Source organism: Pan paniscus, chromosome 4 (assembly GCF_029289425.2).
Source record: "Pan paniscus chromosome 4, NHGRI_mPanPan1-v2.0_pri, whole genome shotgun sequence".
Taxonomy (NCBI): Eukaryota; Metazoa; Chordata; class Mammalia; order Primates; family Hominidae; genus Pan; species Pan paniscus.
Genome location: NC_073253.2, coordinates 6,583,794 through 6,601,809, shown reverse-complemented (window position 1 = coordinate 6,601,809; position 18,016 = coordinate 6,583,794). Strand labels below are relative to the sequence as shown.

General features: G+C 48.8%; 1 long non-coding RNA gene across 2 annotated transcripts in view; it reads left to right on the top strand.

The window, feature by feature from the left end:
* LOC103784339 (uncharacterized) overlaps positions 1-18,016 on the top strand; it is a 269,859-nt gene that overhangs the window by 14,372 nt on the left and 237,471 nt on the right. For both annotated transcript variants that reach the window (XR_010112169.1, XR_010112168.1), the window contains exons 3-5: positions 24-9,325; positions 12,199-12,417; positions 14,527-14,700. This is a non-coding gene — a long non-coding RNA (uncharacterized LOC103784339). The remainder of the gene's footprint in view (positions 1-23; positions 9,326-12,198; positions 12,418-14,526; positions 14,701-18,016) is intronic.

Below are 18,016 nucleotides of genomic sequence, written 5' to 3'. Positions count from 1 at the left end.
CACTTCCCTTACTTCTCTTCCAGGAAGCCCATCCTGGTCTCCATTCCCCAAAGCTGCTCTCCTGCTTGACTTCAGCCACACCCTCCTGCCACCCTCTTCCTCTGCCCGCTAGCCCTTTGGCTCTCCAGGGAGTGTGGCTCATGGCTTGTCTCCCCACTGATCCTCCTTCACCTCCTGCCTGTGTCTCCTGTGCCTGACGACGAGCTCACCTTCCTGCCTCACTGTGAGTGCCTGCCCTGAGAGCCCTGCTGATGCCGTGAGTTTCCTCTGCCCTCCACTGTGCCGCACGGTGCAGCCCATCATAGCACTTTGCTTGCCTGGAGGTCTGCAAGCCTTCTCAGGGGAAGGAGGGGGCTTTTCCCCCTTGGCCTCACTGTATTCATTGAATTGCATGAAATTGGATTACTCTCCAGCATTGCCTGAGTCCAGTGTTGAGAGAAAGGTAGGTGAACTCCATCCATGAGTACAAGGGAAACTCTTTGGAAATGTGTTTGTAAGCTACTCTGTCTGGTATTTTCATTGGTATTTGGTCCAACGCTTGCCATAAGCTTCTGTGTTCCCTGCCACTTTACTGAGAGGAATGCAATCCCTCCCAAAGTCCCCGACACTGGGCACCCCAGAAGTGTCATTCCCAATGTGAGTAATGAGCACTTCCAACCCACCAGAGAAATATTGCCCTCAAGATGAAGGGGGAGCCAGGTGTCTGTGGCCAAAGAGACCCCTCCCTGCCCACAGTACCATTTCCATGGCTTTGGAGGAAAGCATGGGACCATGGCTTGCTCATAGGCTGGGGAAGGTGCTGGGGGCATGGGTCCTTTTGACCCCTTGGTCTCTGACAATCAGGAGATCTTGACTCCATTCGACACCTGTCCCAGAGGAGGCAGTGCCCTGTCTCCTCTTGTCCCTGTCTAGGTGCCGCTGGTGGGTACGGCAGGCCCCGTGGGTGATGCCATCCTGCTCGCCATAGAAGGAGTGGACAAGAGCTATGCTGCAGCCGTGCTGAGGGTGTGCCGGCTCTGTTGCTGTGGGGTGACCATTCAGGTCCTGCAGAGGAGCGAGGGGCTGTGCCCAGAGACTCCATGATACCCTTTGTCTTCAGGAACTCCCTGGAATGTGATGGCTCAGGCCGGAAATTCTTCCCCCAAAGAAGCTGAAGTGATCACGGTGCATATGAGCACGGTGCATCAGTGTGTTCGCTGGGCCTGGGTGTCCCTGCTGAGAGACCTCCCTGCTGTTGACCCAGTGACACCCCAACATTGATCCTGTAAAACGAAGCCCAGGCAGAACAGCAGCAAGGACAGCAGCAGCAGCAAGGAGCTTCCTTTGCCTCTTTGTCAGACATGTCCTCCGAGTCTGACTCCTCCCCTTCCGTCCCTCCCTCCCAGCAGTTGCTGATATTATTTTAGGGTTCTAGCCAGGAAAGGAGAATAATTGGTAAACAAGCAAATGCCATGCCTGAAGAATCATGTTTTCACAGTACAATCAATGCTTTTTGGAGTGAGGGGTTATATATTAAATGGTCAGGATTATTTTGAGACAAAAATGAAGGTTAATGGAATGAAGCTTAGTATTAAATAGCTTGCAGATGTTTTTAACCTATGAAGTGGTCGTCTGCTTTTACTAGTGGGACAGCTTGACCAGTGTAATGATTTTCAAGCTACAGAGAGAGGCAATATGCCATACATAATTGCATAATATGTAAGAAAAATATCCATCTTCCTAGCACTTTATGAGACAAGTGTGTGCAGGTACCAGATTAATGATGTCAGTCTGGCTAGTTCTGCTTGACATTTTTTTCTTAAAATTTTAACATATAGATTTTATACTTCTCGACTCATAACCTTGTATGCAGTAATGACTAATCAATTAAATGATACCCCCAAATATTAATATAAATGCTAGGCAAGATACAGGAACTCCCCAGCGGGTCCATTTTGCTGCCTCTGGTTTAGAAAATCAACTTTGCAGCCGGCGCGATGGTGGCGCCACTGTGATATACTCAGGTTTGTGTGGATGCTTCCTGCCTCGCCTTCCTGCCGCAGGTGCGGGAAGTGTGTGGTGTTGAGGTCAAAGGACCGGGCAGGTCCATGTGACTGCTTAGGCGACGCTGGACCGTCTAACATAGGGGCTTTGGGATCACGTCCACGCCTCCCTTCATGGGTGGGGGACAATACTGTGGTTTCTCACAAGGACGCGCCCATCTGGAGATAAAAGTGAGGCACTGAAGGTGGAATTTGCTGGTGGATGAGGGCCCGGTTTGCTGGCCCCTCCCGGCGGCTGCCCCCACCCACCTGTTTTCCAGCTTGGCAGTGCTGAGCAGGGTGTCTCTGGGCAAACCCCGTCCGTGCCTGGCCTGCGGAAGCCAGAGGGAGCCGCCTGTGCTCGGCGCCAACCATGGAAGCGGCTTTCAGAGTCCTCGGAGGACCCTCTCCGGGGACCACAGGGCGACGGCCGCTCCTAGCGCAAGGGCGTTTATGAACTGCTTGATAAAAAGGTCAGAGTGATGTAAGCTAAAACGGAAGGCCCTGCTGCGGCTGAAGACCCTTCTGAGGGGGAGATAAGCCCGCTGTGAAATTAGAATGTCAGTCAGCGGGAAAATGGGATTCAGAACGCTTTAAAGCTGAAAAGCTCCTTAGAGACTTTGCATCAGAAGCCCTCATTTTCTAGGTGAGAAGACTGGAGCCCGGTGAGATGGAACAGGCCCTGCAGGGCAGGACTGGGGCTGGACTCTCACACGCCCGGGTCCTGACTCTCGGGTCTTCCCACAACATCGGTCTGCCTCAGGAGGCAGAGACTGGTTAGATGTTCAACTTTCTGCTCTGGGTCCGCCTTTTGGGAACCTGTCCCCTGGGAAAGAAGCAAACAGATTACCCCAGTTAGGAGTGGATCCAGCCTCCTGAAGCTGAGGACCGGGAACCCCTGTCCCCATAGCATGCTTCTGAGGTTCAGATGGGGGCAGCGGGAGATTTGGAGGAACATAAGGGAGAAGCGGCAGCAACTAAAACCTTGGCAGGCAGCGGAGGCCTCTCTGCCCGGAGCCCGTTGCAGCAGGAAGCCCCAAAGCCACACGGAACAGTACCTCCTGCCCTCGGCCCCTTCCAGGGAATCGAACCAGCTTCTGCGCCAACCTGGCCCTTGGCTGAAGCCCTGCTCTGCGCTGCCTCCTGCAGCCCCCGCCAAGCACCAGGCCTCTTACGGGTGGTATTGGGTCCCCAACAAAGACATGTCGAAGCCCTAACCCGTGATACCTGTGAATGTGGCCTTATTTGGAGATGGGATCTTTGCAGATGTCATCCAGTTAAGATGAGGTTATACTAGTTTAAGGTGGGCCCTAAGACCCTGAGTGCTACCCTCACAAGAGGGGAAGAGACCCAGAGACAGCACAGGCGGAGGGAGACGATGTGAACACACACAGCGAGAAGGCCACGGACGGCAGAGGCAGAGATCCGAGGGATGCGTCCACAGCCAAAGGGCTCCAGGGCTCCCAGCACCCCTGGGAGCTGGGAGAGAGACCTGGAGCAGATTCTGGATTCTCCCCCAGAGCCTCCAGCCCTAGCACGGCCCTGTCGACGCCTAGATTTTGGACCCGAGCGGTCCAGAATTGCGGGAGAATACATTTCTGTTGTTTTAAGCTGCCTGGCTTGGGGTAGTCTGTACCGCAGCTGAGGAGATGTACACGATGGCCTTTAGAGTCCGCTCTGAGGCACCCCTGGAGACTGCTCCTGCTGTCCAGGACTTGACCGCAGCAACCACCTGACCCGCCCTCATCCCTCCCTCACCTCATTCCCACTCGCGTCCAAATCTACCCTCCTCACCCTGCTGCAATGGCCTTGCGCAAACACACCTCTGAGCATGGCCCCTGTGCTCAGCGATGCTTGGAGGCCAGCGTGGCAGCCCAATCACAATTGCCCAGCGTGGCTACGTGCCCTCCATGGGCCCACCGCATTCCCTGGGCCCCCCAGGCCCTCACGTCGCCGTGCCCTCCCTTCGTTCTTCAGGGGCCACTGTGGGGTCAGGTCTCAGCATCCCCCCCGCCTCTGTTTCTATTATCAGGAAGCCGCTTGTTCCCTGTCTTGCTGGCAAATACCTGCCCGTGTTTTCACATTCGAGCCGGTCCTCTGCCTCCCAGGTTCAAGCAATTCTCCTGCCTCAGCCTCCCAAGTAGCTGGGACTACAGGTCGGGCCTGGTTAGTACTCGGATGGGAGACCGTTTATTCATTTTATAAGCAATCGTAATAAAGACACACGGGGATGTGTAGTGACCTGGTTCTGCCCTGCAGAACTGCTCAGCATGTTTGGGAGGAAAGATGCATTCAGAAACCTCCCTTCAACTTCTCCTTGGCCACTGTGTGAGTGTCTTGATGTCACTCCAAATCAGCATGGGAAGGCCAGCAATGGGGTCCAGGTGGGGAAACTGTGCTTGTGCTGGACACTGGAGGATGCGGAGGCTGGAGCTGCCGCAGCAGAGAGGGCTGGCACTGAGCAAGCCCCGGCAGGTGGGCAGATGGGGGCAGGCGGGTTGATGGGTCTCCTTGAGTTGCCACATTTGCAAGCTTGAGAAGTTGAACTTGAAATCCATCCTTGGAAAATCATTTTGCAAGCAGGTACTAAAGAAATAATTGCCCTTCCCTTGGGGGGCCCTGAGGAATGAGGAGAGGGACCCTGGAGGAGGGATTTTGCAGAAAACTTTAGCTCATTCAGTTGTATAAAATCCAATGGAAATGGAGGGGAAGAGGAGACGTTTGTTCTTACAATTGCTTTTTCAAAAAGCTCTTTTACATCGTTTATGTCATTTCAGAGATGTACGCGCCCAAGCCTGCTCCATCACTATTGAACATGGAGTGGGTGGAGTGAAGGGCACAGAGGTAAAACATGGCTTTGAGATGTTTGGGCTGGGACCCAAGGACAATGATGGTGTCACTGACTGGTGGGGACATTGGTGGGAGAAACGATGAGGCGTGAATCTGGACACCGGCCACAGTCAAGCCCTGCTCTTCTTGAGTTCAACTGGGAAAAATGCAGTAGACAATGTGGTAGTGTAAAGGAAGTTTCCAGGGGCTTCCTGTAGGGATTTGGTGGTAGAAGATCAGAAGTTTTGTCTGATTTATCTAAACCAAATTTTATAAGGCAAAGATAAAGCCTATAGAAAGAAGCAGTTTAATTTCACAGTTGGGAAACTGAAGTTATTGTAAGTTTTGGGTTCAATTAGATTGGAAAGTTTACTATACAGTGTGTCTTTCCCTTTCCTCCTCCCTCCCTCTCTCCCTCCCTCCTTCCTTTCCTCCTTCCTTCCCTACTCTCACCCTTCCTTTCTTCCATCAATCGATCCATCCATCCATCCATCCACCCACCCATCCACTTTTGTACTTACTGGAAAATGAGCCTATACATTTAGAGTGTTTACATATATCTCCCATAGTTTCTGAAGTGAAAAAAAAAGACTCAGGGGAAACAGCATGTTGCCTGGCAGAACTGGCGGCTTCCGTTCAGAAGGCAGAAGGGCAAAGTAACTGAGGTTCCTGGGTGGTGTTTTTCTTCTCTGTGTGCAGCCAGCCCTCTTTATTCTTCATCTCTAGGGGCTTCACATAGCTGGGGCAGCCCCATCCTTCAGAAGTGTCATCTTGGCTATAACTGGTCCATTTAACATGCATGCCAAGCACCCACAGGGCTACAAAGAGCCATGGTCCTGCTTGTGGATTTGCCGATTGAGTAACTGGTCAAAAAAGAAGGCATGAGAGATATTCCAAGATGCCTGCAAGGCCAGCCAGCCCTGGCTGATCCCCTCCTGTGTACCCACAGATTCACCGTCATGACCTGTGTCTTACGCCACTTTTGGAGCATGGGTTTTGGGACTCCTCCCCAGTACAGGCCGTCATCTGGAGTTCTGTCATGTTTCCATATTTCACATGGAGTGATGAATATGCTGGAGATGTGGGCTCTATGGAGAGTGCTGGGCTTCTTCCAGTTGCCACATCTGTTGTCCCCAAGAACCAGTGTCCTCTGCAGCTTGACAAAACCTCTTTTCCCTGGTTCTCCACGCCTTAGCCCACCACCCTTCCTAAAATCTTTTCCTTGGAGCATCCATCTTCCATATAGCTCTATCTTGCCACCTCCTGAAACCACATCTGCTCTCCCTTCTCCAACAGGCTAGTGGGTTTCCTCCTGGAGGTCCACGCAAGACCTTGGCTCAGCAGAGTGGAGGCGCCTCCCTCCTCCTCTGTTCTCTGCTGCTCTTCCCCCGTTCCTGGTGGAAGGTCATCTGTGTCTGCCACCTCACTCCTTGGGTACCAGGTCAGTCATGATGGCCTGTTAATTCTTCCCCTGTCACATCTTTCTTATTTGTGATTTCATGATATTCCCAGGCCCCAGTGCTAGCTCAGGGCTGACTGATGCCACTCCTGGGAACGTGTGGCTGCTTATCCCCCTGGCTTCCCTCTATTCTGCAGATAAGTGACAGGTAGTGGAGGCAGTGGTGAATGGGCACACCCTGCTCAAAGCTCAGAATGACTGCCATTTCCACCCCTCCAAGACCTGAGGATGGTCATTCACAATCACATGGGCACTTTCCACACTGGTGGCACCTTGGAAATGATTTGCAGAAAGCAGCTCATTGAGTCCTCAAAATAACCTAACAAAGAAAATATTTTACAGATGGGAAACTGAGACCTAGAGAGGTGAAGTGACTGAGTCACCCAGCTTGCAAGTGCTACAGCCCAGGTTTGAAACTGGGCAGCATGTCACTCTTGGATAGCTGCCCATGCTCTACTCCTCTCCCTTCAGCCGAAACCCTCCAGGGCCCTCCCAACAAAGCCGTCTCTGCATCATGTCCCTCCTCCTGTCTCCCTCCTTCATCCACCCTGCCTTTCTCTAGTCATCCCGCCTTGCTTTATCTTATGAGTTTCCTTCTCCTAAGAATATGTGTGGAGCAGACTGTGAGCTTCTGAAGGCAGGCCACTTGCCTGTGCTTATTACTTAGGACTTTTGTTTACAATTCCTCATCACACCGATCATACTGCCTCATACATATGATAATAGCTCAATATGTGTGGAATGCAGATTATCAACTCGCTTCATGCTGACCATGCAAAGGAGAGGTGAGGCTATAGTGCATATGCAAAACCAAGTGAAAACTAAGGCAATTATGTCGATAATTCACGAAGAAAAGAATACTTTTTGGGGGGCTTAATTATCTGGATTTATCCAGTGGGCGTTTTTGAAAAAGCAATTATCCAGACAACAGCCGGAGGGTTCCCTTTCACGTTGAGTGGGTCACAGGGCGCCTGAGTCAGGAACTTTGTGTTCTGGGGTTGGCCCAGAAGCCCAGTCATTGTTGGATTCTGGGAAAACCGAGTGGCTTCCCCGTGCCGTAGTTTTTCTTTCTGTTACTGAGTGAGGCCAAGATCTTCACAGAGCTGGTTCATGTTGCGTAATCAACCTCCTGTTTTTTTGTCTTGTCTCACTTGCTAATTCTCTTAATTCCAACTTTTAGCATTCATTTTATGCTGAGTTTTTCTCTAATTGATTCTTTGGAGCTTTTTATTTCCGACGAGGTTGCAAACTGTGGTGCCAACATACATTCCCTGCTTTCTTGGTGGACCTGCCCACCTCCTGGAACCCAGAAGTGGACGCTACAGGGCCCGAACCCACAAAGTACTGATGGCTAGGAGTGGTGACATCACCACAGACCCCGTGCCCCAGTGCAGTGACTCTTCCCTGGCTGCTGGCTTCTGCTGCCTGCAAACTCCCAAGGCGACGGCCTGTGGGTGTGGCTCCAGCATCCGTATTTCACTGAGAGAGCCCCTGATGACTGTGGTGGGGCTGACAGCCACGGCAGGGCTTCCAAAGACACCTGTGTCATGAGCTCTGGACATCATGTCACCACTCAAAAAGGTTCTGATTTGAGAACATTTTGGATTTCAAATTTTTGGATTAGGGATGCTCAACCTGTATTGACTTCAAGTGTTAAGGCACCAAATAGAAGATCCATTTTTTGAATCAACCTTAAATGGGATTTCTTTTTTAAGCAGCAATTCACAAAACTGCCTCAATCTATGAGAGACTGTAAAGCTAAAAGAAAACTGCAGAGCCTCAGGGCTAGGCGGCCTGGCAGGCACACACTGACAGTGCGCTATCCTGAATGTGACCTGGTCTTGGAGATTCCATCAGAATAAATAGAGCCACGGCCCCATGCCAGTCTGAGCACTCCACTTAATTATTCAGGGGAAACTCGGATATACTCAGGCCTTGAAATGAGGCAGAAGCTTGCAAGGTTTCAGACTGTGTTCAAACTTCCCCTGCCAGCCAGCCGTGTTGGAAACATCAAGCATCGAAGCCTCGTGAATCAGCATTTGGAGAGGGAGATCAGCCGGGCTAAATTTGGAGATTTTTGACTCAGCCATCAGTGAAATTCAGCAGTTCCTCCTGAAGCTTTTGGTGACCTTTTGGTTTCATCCAAGCTCAAATACCAAAGGCACCGTGAAAGTGGATAGAATTGTAAACCCTTGCGTGAAGATGGTGCAGATGAGTTCATCCACCACAGGACTAAACACATCTCTGTGCCTCTAGCTTTTCCTTTCCTGTGAAGGAATGGAAATGGGGCGGCGGGGAGGGGCAAGAGGTGGAGGCAAACAAAGAGGAGGTGGCAAGGAGATGCCCCTCGCCATGCCTGGCGCAGAACACAGGAGGCACCCGTCTGGACCTCACCAGCGCCGGCGCCCCGTAGCTGTCTCCCACCAGCTCTCCACGGAGCTCAGAAGGGCCCAAGTCAAGGCATCCTCCAACACATCCTCGTGTATTGCCAACTGAGCCTTTGAGCGAGTGTTCAGTTGACACTAAGTGCTTTTTGCTCTCAGCACAATTATATACTTCTGAATAACAGTCGAAGCATCCTTTGAATGTGAAAACGGGTTAGATCAAAACGTCAAAGTGCACCTCTGTCCCTAATGATCCTTTTTAATGCATCTGTGGTTTCTAACATTAAGAGAAAATGTGAATTTAGCTGTGTGCTTTTATGTGTCTACTCTGTGACTTGTTTATCCAGGCTATACTTATAAACAGAAACAATAGAAGAACATAAAATATGAATACAGTATCCATATTAAAGTATGATAAGCGTTCTGAAGTATGTGTTAAGCTGTCAGGAGCTCTGCCGGACTGGAAGATGTAAGCTGGGGCTGGATTCTTCATTGTTCTGTGGACTGAAAGCCTCGCTAATGATGCCACTGTCTTCCAGCCCTATTTCAATATGTTTTAGCTACAGTACTTTAGCGTCAAGATCTTTTCCTCAAGCCTTTCTGGAATGAATCATTTCTTCTATTACTTATTGGTAAATATCTTGTTTTTGTTGTTTTTAAATTACAGAATAACTACATGCTCCTCATAAATAATTTAAATGATGTAGAAATTAGTAACTAAAATAATAATTTCTGTAGACTCACCTCGCTTATAATTTAACATTAATCTGTCCAGAATGAATATAAGTATATTCATACACAAAATGTATCGTCTATAATCTTAACCCATTTATGGCTAGTGTTCCATTATTGGAACGCTAAGCTTGTGGGAGTTATTTGTATCCTACTGCTCAAGGTCATTGCCGTGGTCTGATTTTTCACAAAAAAATTTGCAACCTCCAGCATATAAATGGGCTAATGACATAATGCAAAGGATATTATCCAGCATGTCTTGCTTTCCTCACTTAATGTATATTTAACAACTTTTCATGAGTGCCTATTTTTTGGTAGAAAAAGCTAAGTTACAAAATAAGATAAATTAAAAATACACGGCCAGGTGCAGTGGCTCACACCTATAATCTCAGCACTTTGGGAGGCAGAGGTGAATGGACAACGAGGTCAGGAGTTCGAGACCAGCCTGGCCAACATGATGAAACCCGTCTCTACTAAAAATACAAAAATTAGTTGGGCTTGGTGGTGGGTGCCTGTAATCCCAGCTGCTTAAGTAGCTGAGGAAGGGGAATTGCTTGAACCTCGGGAGTGGAGGTTGCAGTGAGTCAAGACTGTGCCACTGCACTCCAGCCGGGGTGAAAGAGTGAGACTCCATCTGAAAAAACAAAACAAAACAAACAAACAAAAAACCCCCCAACATTATGATATAGCTATTCATTGGGCAGCCATTAAAATTCTAGTTATGAAGATTATATCATTACATGGGAAATATGGTAGACAGCGAATGAAATATGATATAAAAGTATTAATATGATATAACATTATTAATAACCAAATGTCCAGTTAGGGTTTTCAAACAAAACCTGTTCCTTTTCTTGGTTAAAGTGGCATTATCTTGATGAAAAAGAAAAAAAAAAAAACCTTCTGCTTTTTTGGCAAAGTTTCCCTTGGCTGTCTTTAGAGTGTGCCGTCCATGTGGATCTCATTTCTCCTGATGATCCAGGTATGATGATGGGGGCTCTCTTCCCTACTTGGAGCTCCTAGGCTCACTCCCCCACTGACCTCACTCAGCTGAGTTGTTAATGGGTTTCATCCTGGCATAATCCCATTTCTATTTTTAAGCTCTTTAGACCCTCTTGGGTAAAACTAGTTTTAACTCCAAATGCACTTTCTTTTTGAATAAATGTGAATTAAGCAATTTCAGGGAACAAAATGTTTGACAATGAACAGGTTGAGTGTAAAGGATATGAATGTTTATTTGGGATATTAAATTCCAAATACAAATAATTGTATTATTCTCCAAATGCAAGGAGTATGAAAGTTGTGTCTTGTATCTTATCCTTCATAGCATAGGAGGTGTTGCTATTTGCTAAGTGTATTCTAAAATGAAATCTTAATTTCCCCCTTCCCACCCCACTTGCTGCAACTCAAATTAGCAAGTTGCACCATCATCCTCACTGTTGCTTAGGCCAAAAATCTATGTGTTCTTGTGGTAGTTAGCTTCTGCCGCAGTAACAGGTAGTCCAGACATCTCTGTAGCTTGCAACTGCAAATGTTTGTTTCTCACTCTGGGGTCTGAGGCTGGCTGCAGCTTCTAAGCTGCTCCTCTTGGCTGGACTCCTTTGGGCCACCCTTCTTCTCACCCAGGACCCAGGCTGGCAGAGAAGTTACACCCTGGGGCATGCTTTCCTCAGGGTGCAAGGTAGAAGTCAGGAAGGACAGCAGAAGCAAATGATGCCTTTTAAAGCCTCTGCTTGTATCTGGCACACTGTCACTTTATGTGCATCCCATTGCTTGGAACAAATCATGTGGTCAAGTCCAAAGTGAAGGTGCAAGGACATGCATTGTCCCCTCATATAAACCTTCACATTATTCTGCGAGTTACTTATGGCTGAGCAACTCCCACGTGCACACGTAAATAAACCTTGCCTTTTCTCCTGTTAATCTATCTTCAGTTAATTTGCAGGCCCCCAAGCATGGGACCCAAGTGGTAGAGGTGAAATTTTTTCTCCTAACAATAGCGTATTTTGGCCTAGTGATTCATGATAACTGTAAGTTATTAACAATACAGTAGAATCATTCCAAGTTATACTTAACATTTAAAACTTTCATCAATGATTATGAATGATGACTCATCCCAGGGACACAATGCTTAACACCACCTGGCTTGAATACTGACTGATCCACTTACTAGCAGCTTAACAATTCAATTTTATTTTTAAAAATTTATTCATTTATTTATTTTTTTTAGACAGGGTCTTGCTCTGTTGCCCAGGCTGGAGTGCAGTAGTGATATCTTGGCTTATTACAGCCTCTACTTCCTGGGCTCAAGCAATCCTCCCACCTCAGCCCCTTGAGTAGCCGGGACCACAGGCATACGCCACCACACACGTCTGATTTTTGTACTTTTTGTAGAGACAAGGGTTTCACTATGTTGCACAGGCTGGTTTCAGACCCCTGAACTCAAGTAATCCACCTGCCTTGGCCTCCCGAAGTGCTGGGATTACAGACATGAACCACCACACCGGCCCACAATTTTATTGTTTTACAGTCGTGAGGTCGGAAGCCCGGCGCTGTCCCCCTGGGTTAAAGTGGAGGTGTCGATAGGGCGGGTCCCTTCTGTAGCTCCAGGGGAATATCTGGTCCTTGCCTTTCCCAGCTTCTAGAGGCTCCTGCTTTCCTCGACTAGTGGCTTGTGGACCCTTCTGTCTTCAGAGCTAGCAGTGTGCGTTTCTCTGTGCCTTTCTCCATAGTCATATCTTCCTCTGACCCTGACCCTCTTTTCACTTTTGAGGAGTTTTGTGATTACATTGAGGACATGAAGACCATCCAGGACAAGTGCCCTCTTTCAAGGCCTGCCGATTCCATCTGCAACCTCAGTGTCGCCTTGCCACGTTACCTAACATAGGCACAGGTCTGGAGATCAGGACTTGGATGTTTTTGGTTTTTTTTTGGAAGTACTGTTCTGCCTTCCACACTCTCTGCAGCTTTTCTGGTGGATGCTGCATCAGAGGTAAGGAGATGCCGCCTGCACCACCCTCCACTGCCCACCCACACACCAAGCTGTAAGGTTTGGTTAAGTTTCTGATGCAACTAGGCAATGTGACCCCACGAAAGGGACAGAGGGGCACCTGTCACACATGGGCACAGGCTGTGGGGCCAGCTGGCTGGGCTCACATCCTGGCTGCACCTCTCATGAGCCCTGTAAGCTCCCCGGGCCTCCCTTTCCTCACCTGTAAAATTGTCACAGCATGCGCACCTGCCCTCTGTGCCATGTGGGACTTGGGGGAACATCTCTAAAGCCCTTTGCCAAAGGCCAGTCAGGTAGCAAATGCTGTATGAGGGTTTGGGACATAAACACACACTGGCAGCATGCCTGAGCGAAGCTTCCGTGGCCTTCTGAGTGTCTGGCCAGGTCATTCTGGGAGCTGTCAAATACACCTGGCTGTCTTCCTTTTCTGGTCACATGGTTCTGGACCCTTTGTCATTTGTTGGGGCCACTGGCTTGTTCTGGAAGCTGTGCTGAGAGCACAAGTGATGTCGAACACCCCAGGTAAGAGTGTTACCATGCCAGAAGGCCCCAAACACAGATGCTCACCCCAAACACATTTTGCTGTTGGCTTCCTGGCCTAGATTCCAGCCAGGGATCCTCCTAAGGAACCTCTCTGGTCTCCTCCCGAGCTTGCAAAGAGAGGTCTGAAGAAAGCTTGCGATTGCTGAGCACGGGGGCTGGAGCACTCAGCGCCTGTCGCTCACATCTTATTTGAATTTCAGAAAAACAGGAAAAGTAAATGCATGAGATTTTTCTATTCAATTTCAAAGGCTTTTCCCAAAAGTGACTTTTGATAACTGTCATTAAAAGGAAATAGACACAGTATAAAAAAAAGCAAAAATCTTATAATGTAAAAATTACTTGATTTTCTCTGCTTTGCCACTGGTTTAATAAAAAAAAAAAGCTCCTTTTCTACTTCAAGCTGGCATGATCATTGAATTCATAGACTTATGTCACTGCTGGTCTTAGTGCTTAATATATACAGTGACTCATTCTACTTAATGGCATCAACAACAGATGCAGAGAAAATGCTTCACAAGCCCAAAGATTGCAGTTGGAAAACCCCGTGCAGTGGGAACAATTCTTTACTAGCCTTAATTGAGGGCAGCTACTCTTTGTGCTTGTCTGTGACAGTTTTTTTTTTTTTCTCTCTCTCCCTTTATCTCTCTCTTTTCCCTCCTCTCCTTAGGTGTCCACCCAGATTCTGCAACCCATAGATGGTGGTCTGTGCAGACCAGCAGCCAGAGTCTGCCTTTGGCCTCTGATGCTGTTGTCCTCAACATATTTTTCTCCTTCTGCACCCCTGCCCACAACCCCTCTGTGCTCCCCCTCCTCAGGGCTACTTCCCACCTGAGGGAAGATCAACCAGAGGGGGCTGGTGATCAGGACCCAGGGCAAGGGCTCCAGGGAGAGTGAGCTCACATTTGCTGGGAACCTGGGAGCACATGGTGCTGGGGAACCTGCCATCCCCCAACTCAAGTGTGAACGCAGAGCTGGATTTCAGCATCACTCAGGCCCTTTGTAATATTTATTTTGTGCATTTCTTTTTTTTTTTTTTTTTTGAGATGGAGTCTCACTCTGTTGCCCAGTCTGGAGTTCAATGGCATGATCTCCGCTCACTGCAACCTCAGCCTCCCTGGTTCAAGTGATTCTCCTTGCCTCAGCCTCCTGAGTAGCTGGGATTACAGGCGTGCACCACCATGCCTGGCTTATCTTTGTATTTTTAGTAGAGACGGGGTTTCACCATATTGGCCAGGCTGGTCTCGAATTCCTGACCTCAAGTGATCCACCTGCCTCGGCCTCCCATAGTGTTGGGATTACAGGCAGGAGCCACTGTGCCCAGCCTATTTTGTGCATTTTAAGACAATATTTTATAAAAGGATTAGGAACTTTTTCAGGCGGTTGAAGAGAGCTCTATTAGAACAAAAAAGGTTGAGAATTCCTGGTGGAGAGAAAGTGCAGGGAGAGAGAAAAGTTAGAGGACACGCTCCCTGTCCTAGGACTTCGGGGTGGCAGGGCCCTGAGGCTCCGAGAGCAGCCCAGACTTTGCCCTTATTCTCTGTGTTTCAGGGCCTCGCTACCTTTCCAAGGCAACATCGTTCTTGGAGCACCTGCTGAGGTGCTCTCTGCTGGGGACCATAAGTGAGCATCGAAAAAGCTGTAAAAAGTATCCCTGCTGCTCTCCAGGGACTCACAGCATGGACGGCACCTGCATTGAGAGAAGACAGCAATGGTATCGTGATGGTGAGTCTGTTGCCGCTGTATAGAGAAATGGGGAGGGAGAACTCAATTGCAACTTGGGAAGAAGATCATCTGGGAGGAAGTGGAGTCTTTCTGTCTTGAAGGTTGGGTCTACCTCCAGGTGTGAAGGAAGGACATTTCATATACAGGGGAAAGAGGTTTAAAGTATGGAGCTGGTGTGTATGTGTGTGTGTGTGCGTGTGTGTGTGTATGTATGTGTATTTGCACCTGGAAGCATGAGCGTGTGTGCACGTGTGTGCTGGCATCTGGGTCTGTGGTCACAGATGTTTACACATGTGTGCATGTACCTCTTTGTGTGTGCATGTGTGTGTGGCTTATTTGTGAAACAAAACCAAAAGCCAGATGAGGAAACTTTATGGGAAGTGAAGTCTGAAGACAGATGGGGCCCAGGCTGCAGACATCTGGAGGGCCAGGCTGTGAGGGCAGGGCTTTGGCTGTGTGCGGGGCAGTGGGAGGCCTGGTGGGGTAGGAAGGGCCACTTTGAGATGGTGCAGTGGTGACAGGAGAACACGATGACTGAGGCCAAGAGCTCAGTTAATATTTCAAGTGGGATGTTGTGAGGCCTGAAATAAGGCTGACATGGAGTGGGTGGGGAGGAGGGATCTGCATCATGGGACCCCTACTCTGGAAGTTGCTTGGCAGCTGCCCATCAATCATTGAATAGACATCTGTTGAGTTTCCTGCTTCCTGCCCTGCACCGTGCTAAGTAACACAGGTACAGAGCATCTCAGTCACCTCCATGGTACTCAGACCCTCTCCCAATGCGGTCACACATCGCTAACAACAGTGCTGCCAAAGGAACAGCTGAGCACTATGTGTGCGGGTGGTGCTAACCCGTGCATTTGGGCTATGCCAGGTGTGTGCCCAGCGCTTCCTCAGGAGGCATTAAGGAGCAAGCTTCCAGATACCCGCTTCTCAGCCCAGCTCTGGCTGTTGAGCTGCTTCCCCCTGTGGGATGCTGCAGCTTCCTAACTGCTGCAGTTTTCGAAGTGTGCGAATCTGACCTAGAGAAGTAAGGCCACTAGCTTCAGATGGGCCCACAGCTGTTGGGTTCAAAGGGCTTCAACGAGCCACGATTATTATCTGTGGTCTTGATAATAAGATCATTATCTTATTCTGTGTTCCTGTAATAACGACGTGTTTGTAAATGTTGACCCTGCAAGGTGACAGGTAGATAAAAATGCCTATGGTTCTGATAAATAGTCATTGGATATTTATGTCATCCAAGGGTGGTGGCTTTGGAGTGTGGAAGGTAATAATAAGATAATAATCTCGTGATAATAGTCTGAGATGAATTATATCTTTAATTATGCTTAAAATTACTTTTAAGGAGTAAGTAAGTGAATAAATAAGCAATGTGACAAATAAACAACTGGTGTCAACAACTCTAGAAGTTTGGGAAAAATAAGTTTCTAAAATTCCTTGACCCTCCTTCCATCAAGAGATGGGGTTTATGTCCCCCTTTGAATCCGGGCTCCATATTTCTTGGCCAATACCTCTTTCCCCTGTATATGAAATGTCCTTCCTTCACACCTGGAGGTAGACCCAACCTTCAAGACAGAAAGGCTTCACCTCCTCCCAGATGATATCCTTAGAGAATGGAACTTCGTGTCTGATGACTGAAGTGAGCTTAGGCCTCCTTGGCCAGCTACCAGGGCCTTCCTATGTGCTGGCACTGGGAGGTCTGTGTCCTGAGCTCGCCTGGCCCTCAGGCTGGGCACACACTGCACACCAGTGAGCAGCAGCCATGTGGTGCTGGCAGCTTGGTAGGCACAGCAGGCATGGCCATGAATCTAATGCCTGACAATGACAGGTGTTGGAGCATGTGTCTTTAGCAAGCTGGACAAGGTGTGCATCAGCCAGCAGAAGGGAGACAAGGATGAGCCTGCTGCCCATCTACACTCAGCTCCTGTCTTTGTCTTCCTCAGCCAGTGGTGAGGTGATCCATAATGGTTCTGGGACAGTGTATTATGGCAGAATCAGGTCCTGGGAGGTGAGCGTGGCTTCCTGCCATGAGCTACCACAGCTCAGATGCTTAAATATTTAGTGCACATTCTGTTCATCTTCCTATAGACTGGGCATTCAGAGCACAAAATGCTGTTGCAATTCCTCCTCCCATAGGAGGGCATCTTGAATGTGCCAGGGCTGGTTTCCAGCCTCTCCCATCCTGCTAATGGGTGCCCGCTTTCCGTGAATTGCTGTGTGATGTTCACACGGAGGTACGATGTCAAGGGGGTTTGTCCAATCTGTAAAGGGAGTGGGTAGGTTGCATGCAGCATTCTCCAAAGGGTAACCTCATGGATTCCAGGGCCTGGTTGGAAATGGCAGCTACCAGGTGGAAAGGCCGTGTGGACTGACTGGTTTGGGAAACCCTGAGCTTAATGCAGGACTGAACTCTAGTGTCTCAGATGCTACAGAAATTCAAGACAAGATCAAGTTCTTAGCTTCTCTTTGGTTCTCCTAGTTGCTGTTGGGGGCTCCTGCTCCTTTCTTTCCACCCCATGCAGGTATGGGTGCTGCTTCTCCTCTGCTGAGGGCTTCTCCTACACTAGGAAAGGTTCCTCCATCTGCCCCTTCATCAAAAATATTCTTCCTTCTATCTCATTGCCTTAGAGTCTGCCTCTATCAACCAATTAACTCCTGAGACTATGAGCTGTCACTCACCATTGTGAAGAGGGGGCTTCAGTATCTCCATGCCTGTTCCTGTCTTTCTCAAGTCCTCCCATGTATGCTACTGAAAATCTGCATCCTGAAGACTCACTTTTTTCTTAGAAGTCTGGTCTCTAGAGTAGGAGTTGGCCACTTTTCCTGGAAGGGGCCAGAGAGTAAATATTTGCCAGCCATGCGGTCCTGTTGCAGCTACTCAGCTCTGCTATTGAAATGTGAAAGCAGCCACAGAAGATGGGTCAGTGAGTGGAAGTGGCCACATTTGGCCCATGGGGAATGGTTTGCCCACTCCTGACCTAGATAGAATGTATCACGGGTCCCCTTGGAGCACTTGTCATTTGCCAAATTATTATCTTCCCTCCAGCCAGTTCCACCCATAGAACTTAAGTTACCCTTAATTTCAACCAAGGAGTGGAACCTGACCATGAATCCATGCTCCAATGCCTAAGGCTTTGACTCTTGGCTGACTGGGCAGAGCCAGTGAGTGGAAACAGATGGGGAGAAGAATTGATGCTGTTACTCTACCATTGAGGGCTGTCTGTCTGTGAATGAGGGGTGAGTACCCTGACACTGGGGGTCACCAAGAAATGGCTTTGGGTTACTTTGTTGTGGAAATTACAGGTAGGCTTTG